This window comes from Pongo pygmaeus, chromosome 12 (genome assembly GCF_028885625.2).
Source record: "Pongo pygmaeus isolate AG05252 chromosome 12, NHGRI_mPonPyg2-v2.0_pri, whole genome shotgun sequence".
Taxonomy (NCBI): domain Eukaryota; kingdom Metazoa; phylum Chordata; class Mammalia; order Primates; family Hominidae; genus Pongo; species Pongo pygmaeus.
The window spans coordinates 39,282,787-39,293,420 of record NC_072385.2 but is presented as its reverse complement, the minus strand read 5'-3'; the positions used below and the strand labels follow the sequence as shown (position 1 = coordinate 39,293,420).

Genomic DNA, 10,634 nt, shown 5'->3' with positions numbered 1-10,634 from the left:
GCAGTTGAGTGTAATATAGTAATGATTTTTCATAGGTCTTTCTGGATGGATCTTTCTCACTCATCATCAAACTCTATAAAAGTGTCTGGTGATATTTTAGCTCCTGGAGTGTTTTGATTATTTTGTATGAAACTTTATAGCCAAAGCATTGGGTTTCTAACACTCTCACAACTAAAGAATAAAATAGTTTGATTATTTTTTAAAAAGTTTGAGATGAGCTGGTTTAGGGCATTGATAGTCCTTGGAAAATATTGCTAGGCTTCTACAGGAATATCTTTACAATTTGGGGTAATTGGGCTGCCATTTTAAGGCTTACATTGGAGTTTCAATCTTAAGGAGGGATTTTGGATGTGGATCATTGATTATGCGAAGAATTACATATATTTGCAGCCTTCTAACCACTTCACATATGATAATCATTATTCTTGCTCTTTCTCAGAATCTTCATCATCATCATCATTAACATCATCACAGCTGACATTTACTGAACATTAGCAATGTGGTAAGCACTGCAGTAAGAGTTTTCATGTGTCTACTCATGTGATCCTCAATGGAACCTTAAAGGTGAGTAATGTCATTGCCCATTTTATAGATTAAGGAACTTAAACAGAAGGATAAGTTTAACTAACCCAGGATCACAAGGGTAGGGAGCAATGCTCAGGATAGAAGTCCAAGATGTTTGTCTCCAGAGAACTCTCTTAACCTCTATATGCTGCTGTTTTTTCATTTCTTTAAACCTGACGTCACTGCTAAATTATGTGTGATTATTTCCTCTATATGAGAAAATAAGGTTGAGAAAGAAGAGAAGCCTTGGTAAGGTCATAGGGCCAGCAAGTGGAAGGCTGGTCTGTGTGGCCATTTGCAGTCCCTGCACTGCTTTTCAAAGTGCCTTGCACACACTTTTGGTGTCTTGTGTTTTTCTATGTCTTGCCTTTGGTTCCAGTGTGTGGTGATTTTCACAACATTTGTCCAAGAACCATCTAGTTTTCTAATGTTCTGGCCTTTTCAAGTGAAGAAATAGGGAATGTGGCTGAATACTGAGACTGTGCTAAGAAAGATAATACAAAACTTCTGATTCCATCAATAATTATTTTGTAGAAAGTGTGACTAATGGTCCAGAGGGAATAGAAAGCTCAGTTCCAGTTTGACTCCCTGCTGTTTACTTCTGTGTGATGGCAGGTTGCTCATCAAATCAATCTCTGCTTGGAATTATAATGGTTGCCAACAGATACACTTGATATTACTTTTTAAAATAATAAATAAGTAAGTATTGTCAACTAGTAGACATTCATAAATATGTTTTGGACAAAATAATGACCTTAGACCATTTCACTTCAACCTTCTTTCTGCAGAAAGTGAGATGAATATGACTTGCAGAGGTGTAATGAGAATTAGTCTGTACACCTAAGGTGTAGAGCCCACAATTTGTTACCGAAGAAGCACTCAAAAATGGCAACTACTGTTTGCTATCAGAAACCGGTTGCCTCAGAGTGTAGGTTAGCTAGTGTCTCTGTCTTTGAATGCAAAGACTGAGTGTGGGAGAATGTTTATTCACTTAAATTTAGCTTTCTAGTGTTTTACTTTACAACTTCTCAAGTCCAGCTAATAATCCACCTTCCCATTAGCTGGATAACTCTGAGGAGGTAGGATTGTGCCCCTTTCTCCCTCAGATGCTGCTGCGAGTCCCAAAGAATTGTGAGCTGAGCATCTTACTATGTGTTTTGCTTTAGCTGGATTTATGTTGCCACCTGGTATAAAAAAAGATGGAAAGCAGGCTCTTGATTTTTATCCCCTAAACTTTGAGGAATTGGGGAAGATTTAGGATAATTGACGAAGGGAGTTTATTACTTAGTTTATCCAGTGCTCCTGGGTTTTTCCCAGGAGGTCTGGAAATGGAACCCATCTCTGCTCAATATTCTAAACTCTCCTTAACATCTTACCACTGAATATCCCTCTGGTTTAAGTCAGTCTTCTCCAAAGCAGGGTGTGCACACTTCAGGGCATGGAAGATTCATAGAGTTAGAGGAAGAATATATTGAAATTTTCATTTCCATTTATTTTTGTTTAAGCAAAACTAACTTAGCCATTATTATCTTTAATGCTGGCATTCCTCCTCATGGCCTATATGTTGGTAGGGCTGTCACACCTGTCATGACATTTGCTTTTGGTGAATAGTGACTTATGGAAGATTTTTTGGAACCAGTCAAATGGATTTGTGAGTTATAGTAACCACCTTTACCTAAACTAACCTAAAAAAGTAGACAACAACTTAAAAAGTCCTACAAAAACAAACAAGCAAAACATAGTTGAATATTGGTAATTCAAGCACAAGCAAAAGATAAGAAAGTGGTCAACTTGACCCTTACACTCTTGGTATGATTTCCATGTCAGCCATCTCATGGTAAAATTAATGACAGTTTGGTTAGTTCTGACAAGATGCCATTCTAATAAATTAGAAATGCAAGATTAGTTACATCCATTATTGCTGATACTTCCTGCTCTAAGTATATCTTATCTTGAGATTTTAGCTAATGATAGCAGCACACCTATACAATTTACCAATAAATAAGGCAACACACCAAGTCTAGTATTATGTCCTTTATTTCCTCTGTCAAATTAGTGCCTCTAATCTTCCTAATCTTTTCTTTCAATCCTTCTCTTTGTAGCTAGACTCACTGTTTACAAACACAAATCAAATTGCATCAGACCCACTCACTCCCACTCCCAGCTTAGAACTCTGCAGTTGCACTTGGAATCAAATTAAAAGTCTTTACCGCAGCTTGTGAGGCCTGGGATCCAGGTTTATCCTAACCCTTCAACTTCATCACATACTCACCTTCCTTTCTGCTACCTACTTTATGGTCACCCTGTTTTTTTTCTCCATCCCTAGTACAAGTCAAGTTCTTTTCTGTCTCAGGATAGTTGCACAAGCTATACTCCTGATAATAGCTGCCATCTCTATTCCTGTGGAGTTCAACTATAAATATGTCCAAATATGTACATTTCTCATAGTCAGTGCTAAGTGCAGCAACTCTTTCACTTTAGAGGTTATAATCTGCTTAACCAAGACCGCTGATCTCTAGAAACTTCACTAATAAGTTATGCCTTTGAATTTCATGTGTTATTTTTTCTCACTCTTACAACAAGATAACTGGGCTATTTGGTATTTCCTGTTGCTATCTATATAATTTACTCACCATACTGGATCAGATGATCAAGGTCTGCCCACTATATAAGGTAAAGGAGGACAGTTGTCATAGCCAATGACTAGTTAGCCAGTAAGGATGTACTGCCATCTCTGCCAGGTGAAGGCAAACTGCTTCTACTTGTACTGACTAATTGAGTCAGGGGAAAAGTGTGTTCCTAGTAAATATTAGCATACCAGGTGCTAGGGGTTGTGTTGGTCTCTTCAATAAATACATGACTTTTAAATCACAGCTTGACTAAATTTATAACAACTCACAGCTATTCTTTTTTTTTTTTTTTTTTTTTTTTGAGATGGAGTCTCACTCTTTCACCCAGGCTGGAGTACAATGGCACAGCCTTGGCTCACCGCAACCTCTGCCTCCCAGCTTCAAGTGATTCTTCTGTCTCAGCCTCCCAAGTAGATGGGATTACAGACATGTGCCACTATGTCTGGCTAATTTTGTATTTTTAGTAGAGACAGGGTTTCTCCATGTTGGTCGGGCTGGTCTCGAACTCCCAATCTCAGGTGATCTGCCCACTTCAGCCTCCCAAAGTGTTGGGATTACAGGTGTGAACCACCGCAGCCGGCCATCACAGCTATTCTTAAGTGTCATTCGGATTCACCATTCTTGCATTTTAAAAGTCCTTTATGGTATCACTAAGCTATGCTATTTCTCCCAGAAGTACAGTAATGCTTTTGATTTACCAGTTTGTCCAGAGGTGGAACAGGAAGGTCCAACAGCTCCACTTGGTCCTTTCTACCATGGTAGTCTTTACTCCAGACTGCAGGGGATCAGTGTGGGAGTAATGCCAGTTCTAAATGCATTTATTCCAATTATACCTGCAGAAACCATGGACATACCATAAAATAGATCTGGCAGTCTACAAGGCCACTGTGAGACAAATTTAGATACACTCTTTATTGAGTGTCTTTCCATAAATCCTCACTGTAACCGTTCAACCATTGTGTTCTTAGGATTAGTGTCAATTCAGAGCTAACACCTAAGAACCCCCTGAAGGTCTGGGCATCTCTCATTCACAGTCAGTCTTTAAATAGCTGCAGGTTACTCTGGGAAAGAACTGGGGAGATTTACAGCACATACTTGAGGCCAAGTTTCAGGATACTATCCCAGTAGTTCCTCGACTCTCTCCTCACTCAAGGGGCTCAGGATCTGTAAACTAGCTTAGGTATGGGATCTGGCTATGGATTTATACCAGTACCTCTGTGAAGTTGTATTTTTTTCCATCAGAGATAGTGATTTCTGGATTATATTAATCAAGTCATATCATTTTTGCCAACCCATCTATTTTATTCATAGGAAGCCAGTAATAAGCCTCCACAGATTTCTAAGTGTCAGTACCCTCCGATTGCTACTGTATCTCTGTGGTCTATCACAGAAATTGAGCCAACTTTGTCTCTGATAATTAAGCCTCACAACTGGGTCCCTGCCACCCTGAAATAGCATCATTGCTATTGAAATCAGAACAGCCAGATCAATAGCAAAATCTCTCATCATCATTTCAAGGCTACATAGAATAGCCACACAGAGCTCTTCAGAGACGCTGGGAAGACTCTCCCTAATCTGTTTCTCTTTGCTTTGCTATGGGGTGAGGTTAGGAGGTAGCTAAGTGTGTTGCACATGAGAGGTCCACTCTCCCATGTCCATCTACTTAAGCCTCCAGTTTCCTTAATTTACAATATGCCAAGGAAGCTTCCATCTCAACTGTGCTTACAGGCCACCACAGATGCAGGCTTCAACTAATCAAACAACCAAATCGTGAGAGCCACTCCCAGCTATGTGAGCTAAACAACAAATCCCAAATTTTTGAGGTAGTACATCCGTCTTTCTCTTTCTTTCTGTCTATGCATATATAGATACACATACACACACACACACGTATATACATATATACATATACAGTGTCTTCTTTGAGAATATGTTCCATATTTATTTTCATATTTATAGAAGAATATACATTACATGATTTATATAAGATATTAATACCTTATATATCAGTAATATATACTATGTTAAAATATGTATACATATATGCATATAATTATAAATAATATTAGCAAGATCTTCCATTCTCTGGAGCAGTGATTAGACACCTAGAGACTCGTAGGGGAATAAGTGATTGACAACCCTAAAGCAGAGGGGCATGAGGAATTGCTGTGGGAGCTGAAGCCATGGAAGAAGGGCCACCTGGAGGCAGCTGCAGTTGTGAAAGGTCATGGCTGCTACCAGAGGCATGGTACAGGAGGAAGCAGGAAATAATGCCCTACTCTCTATCTTCTGGCTTCTGGTCTTTTGGTGATTGCTCACTGGCTGAAACCAATTGGAAATCAACCAGCAAGGGAGCCCTAGTGATGTCCTTTGTGCAGATCAGCCTCCCAGGAAATACAGAAAGATAGAAAAGATTGGCAAATGGTCTAGAATGGAACTATGCAAATGGAGAATAACCAGCAATCCATTAAAAAATCGGAGTCAATATACAACATCCCAAGTTTACATTTCAGAGGCTCATTCATTATAATTCTCATCAGTGAAACATGAAACAAAACTTCATTTGGAATTTGTCTAAGACTTGTAAAGTTACTCTTTGACCAAGGAAAATCTTATTGCTTCCTGGACATAACTGAAGGTAGGCATTGCTCCCACAGCTGTAAACTTTCCAATTCCCCCCATCCCCACTATATTGAGAAAACATTAATCTAGGCATTTTTATGCATTTCTGTTTCTGCCATGCCTACTGGGATGAAGGGGTAAAAACAAATGTATTGAGGGAATTTCCAACTCCATGCTTAAATTACTTCTTTTTTCTATCTCTTTAAATTTATGCCTTCTGGAAATCATATTCCTGGATGTATCCAATTTTCATGCTTAATACAATTGTGATTAAGAGATATTTGCTTGTTAATGGTAACTGATAGTGTAAATCTATTTGAGCGTTGTAATGTTCGTAAACTCTTCTCTTTGATACTGTTAAAGTATTGCAGGTGTCCTTCCTTACCGGCTTTGTAACCCCAAGTACAGCTCTGTTAATATTTTATTTACACGAGGGCATGAGTCCACAACCCTTTGGTGGTCAGGCCACCCTCGGCATGGAAAGTATTGTTATAATAAGAAATATGTTTACATATGGTATTTCTTAGACCTTAGTAGAGATACTTATCTCCAATAAACAGAAGTATATACTGAAACAAAAATTAACAGACTATAATTATGAACATTTTTACATATATAAACATTATATGTTAACTTGGTAATTTGGGGGAATCTAGATATATAGGAAAACTAAAACATCATCTGTAATTCCACTATTGGGATGTTCATTATTAACATTTTTGTATGTATTATGTCAGTGCTTTTTTTCTTGATGTACATATAGTTTATATATATGTATATATATAATTTCTATGTCTATATGTTATGAAATCTATATATCTTACATATGTTGATACATATATGTGATATAACATTGATACCAATTTGGAAATTTTTTTAAATTACTATATTATTTGTATATATTTTAAATAATCTACAATGTAATCTTTAGTGATTTCATGTTGTTACATTATTTTAACTAGTCATAATTTATAACCAATTTCCTATTTAAAAAAATTGTAAACCATAGTCTATCAAGCCCCTTAATTTTAGAAAAAAATTCTATGTATTTATGATAAATCCTTCGAAGTATAATTACCTGCAAGTGTACTTACTGAGTTAAAAGATTGCATGGATTATTTATTTTTTAAAGTTTTATGTACTAATGTAAAAGAAACACAATCAGTTGTTTTGTCTGCATTCATCACAGATATTTTTGTATGCATTGGATATGAAAAGTGTCAGAAGGTTTGAAACCCTGATGGATTATTCTGGGCGGAACATTTTCTTTTTTGACAGAATGATTGGCTTCTTGGTCCTGTCTCTCTGCTTCATTGAACAGGAGTGCCTGTTCTGTTTGACTTCATCCATTTTGAAGTTTCAAATGGGCACAACCTCTAAGACAGAGTGACAAAAGGCCATCAATCAGCATAAATTGGTGCTCATTCCACAGGTCTGATCCTGGGTTTGGAGAGACTGTCACTGGCCATTCCTTGGGATGTATATTTGTCCTTCATATTGATGTAGCTAGTCCAGAGGCAGCAGGTCATAGTGCATGGTAAAGATTCTAGCATTAAGTGCATTTTTTAAAACCTGGAACACATACATGTAGCTTGAATTTTGAGAGCACCCTGCTTTCTCCTAGATATTCTGTTCGCTTGTTAGCAGGTCAATATCATTCTTGAAAGTATTGATTTTCATTGACCATACAACCATCCCTGTATGCCTCCTTGTAGGAAGAAACCATGCAGAGCTCGGATATTAATTTTGTGGTTGTCTTTAAAAAGAATTATTACCTTTGGGCATCCAAAGGCTGAGCTGGAGAAGCAGCATTAAAATCAATGCCAAAAAAAAGAGCTTCTGGCTAGACCTTATGTTTGGCAATAGTAGAAGCAACTAAACAGCCTTTGTTTTGAATGAGTATAAAGAAAAATAATAATCTTTGCTGTGTACACTATTACCCATTCCTTCTGGGGAGAATGTCTTTAGTGATGATATAAGAGAGCAGATACATGGCATGTAAGTGCATTACGGAATTTTCCTAAATGCTTCCTCTAAGCTGTCTGAGAGAAGGGCTTTCGGATGACTGACTTCCCGTTCTGACTAGTGTAGGCTTGAGCTAGCAGTTCGCTGAGTGTGCTCTCTCTCTTTTCCTCCTTCCCTCTTTCTATCTGTTCCCTCTCTGTCTCTGCTCCACCTCTCCCTCATTCTTCTCTTGCTACTTCTTCCTTTTGTTTTTTCTTTCTTTCTTCTCCTTTTTTTTATTTTTTTAAAATTGCAAACATAATACACGTTAATCACATTAATTGTGGAAAATTTAGAAATATAGAAAATTATGAAGACAGGAATTAGCAAAATCATCTGTAATCCCATTTCACAGAATGAAATGCTTCATGTTGATGGGAGTGGAAAGGAGTGTGTGTGTACGTGTGTATGCACAGCCATGTTTGCACACATACATATACACACACAGGTATCCATATATAGTTAGCCAAGATGGCTAGCATTAATTTTTTATTAATAAGACCAATCTGGTTGTTCTTAACTAGTAATTCTCTTTTAAGATATGGAATGTTGTCAATGGAAAGTGTTTTGCCACTGAAAAATTAAAAGCTGATGCAATTTCTGAAAATATATTTCCAAAGATTGATGTAGAGTCTCTTCTGTTTTGAGTATTGTTTTGAATGTGCTTGAGGAAGAAGGTGGGTAGTCTCAAAATATCTCTAAGGACCACCTTGTTCCCTATTCCTCTGTCCCCCTACCCTCCAGGGCAGATGCCGCTAATGTGCTATAGGAAAAGGCTCCAAAGGGGTCACTAAGAAATTGCAGTTAAGGTTAAAGATGTTTAGAATGTGTTCAAGAGTAAAAATTGATTTGGAGACTTCACTTGGAAGCATTAAAAATTATCTTAAGCCAGAGAGGCAGGCTCCAAGCACTATAATGCCCCAAAGGAGGATCTGCTCAGGACAGAGAAAGCACAACTAAGAAGTAGCATCTCTTACAGAAAATGCTTGGGACCTCCATCTCTCCCTTCATCATCAACCAGGCATGCAGCCTGCCCAGGTGGTCTAAGCTGGGGACTGGCCATGCCTTCTGCTGTCCTGTGCTATTTAAAATAAAGAGACATAAAAAGAAGGCAGATGCATGTATGCAACCATCAGAGGTTGAAATGTGGCAGCTGATACAATGATCTTACTCTTGGTTTGCTGTATTTTTGTTTAATTGTAAATATGAGCAGGAGAGAAATTCCCATGCGGGGACTCAAATAGCGGTTACTTTCAAAACTATTACTGTTTTCTCTCAGTAGATGGCACTGTTTTGAATGAATACATTTTGGTTGAGTTCAATTGGAAAAGTGAACAGAATAAGGCTTCTTTGAATGAGGAAGAATGCATTCTCATAAACTCCAAAGCTTTGCTACCAAAGATAGAAATAGCATAGTAGCAAAAGTATGTTTTCTAGCTCCTAAATCAGCACTATTCTATAGAAATATATTGGGAGCTACATATGTATTTTTAAAGTTTTATAAAGTAACATTGAAATAAGTAACATAAAAGGTGAAATTACTTTTAATAAAGTATTTCCTTTAACCCAATATATCAAAAATATTAAAAATTCAACATGTAATCAATAATACAATTATTAATGAAATATTTTGCATTCAGCTGGCTAGCATTTCAAGTCCTCAATAGCCAGTAGCTAATATGATATTATACTACTCAATCTGGCTGGTTACTCCTCTTTTTCTCCCTTCTTTCCTGAAAAGAGGTGTGATTTTCCAGAATAACTGGCCTGAACAGACTCCATGTTTGCACTTTTTAAGAGTAAATTGTTGTGTGGAATTTCATCCTTGCTAAAGTAGGGTCTTTGACCTTGCGAAAAGATGTATGTACTAATGCCATTTTTGGTCGTATAGAAGACTACAATGCCAGCATCTGGGATAACTACTAGAATGTTCTCTGCCATCCACTAAGCATTGAATCCCTCCAGACACTGTTACAACAGGTAAGAGTCATCCTTGTATTTATAAAAAAGATGAATTAAGCGAAAAGTTTGAAGAGACACAGTGTGACTTGCATCTTTCTCCATCCGTTTCTCTCCATTTAGTCAATTCAGTTGACATTTGTAAAGTTCCAAACTGCTTCCCAAAGTTTGTCAGGTGCTGAAGATGTACAAAAGTAAAAGGTTGCTTCCCATAAGATCACAGTGCTATGGGGGAGTGGACAGGTAAGCAGACAATTACACAGAATGGCATAAATGCTATTAAAACATGTTCAAGATATAATAAGAGTTAAGAAAATGCACATACTTTCAGATAGAGGGTGCTTGTGTTAGGAGGTGGGGAAGTGGGGTAAGCTTTCTGAAGGGTTTGGTGTCTGAGCTGAGTCACTGAAGGATGAGTAGGGCCACAGGACTTGGAAGATGGCATGTTCAGTTCAGGAAGGGTGAGGATGCACCAGGTAAGGCCAGCATAAGCACTGCCTGGAGGTGTGAGAGGATGTGGTATGTTTAGAGAACTACAAGTAATTGAGGTTTTCTGGTGTGTATAGAGCGGCAAGAGATGGACAATGCCTGGATCATCAAAGGCCTTGTATTTTATGCCAAGGCATTAAATTCAATATTGAAGACCAAAAGGATTAAATAATTTTTATTAGAGGCATGATATGGGTAGATTTCAATTTCAGAAAACTCACAGTACCTTTAGTGTGGAGAATGGAATTGAAGGGGACAGGAGGAGGTATGGAGACTCAGGTTTTGGGCTTTTAGCAGCAACTCTAGGAGGAATTAGGAGAGCCTGACATACAGCAGTAGCCACAGGGATGAATTCCTCTTGTATTT

At 37.7% G+C, this 10,634-nt stretch overlaps 1 long non-coding RNA gene across 1 annotated transcript; it reads left to right on the top strand.

Annotated features, from left to right (window-relative positions):
* Nucleotides 1–442: 442 nt before the first annotated feature.
* On the top strand, nt 443–10,014 carry LOC134737778 (uncharacterized). Its single transcript, XR_010123029.1, has 3 exons — nt 443–564; nt 9,712–9,800; nt 9,903–10,014. It is a non-coding gene; the product is annotated as an uncharacterized LOC134737778 (long non-coding RNA).
* Nucleotides 10,015–10,634: the final 620 nt, after the last annotated feature.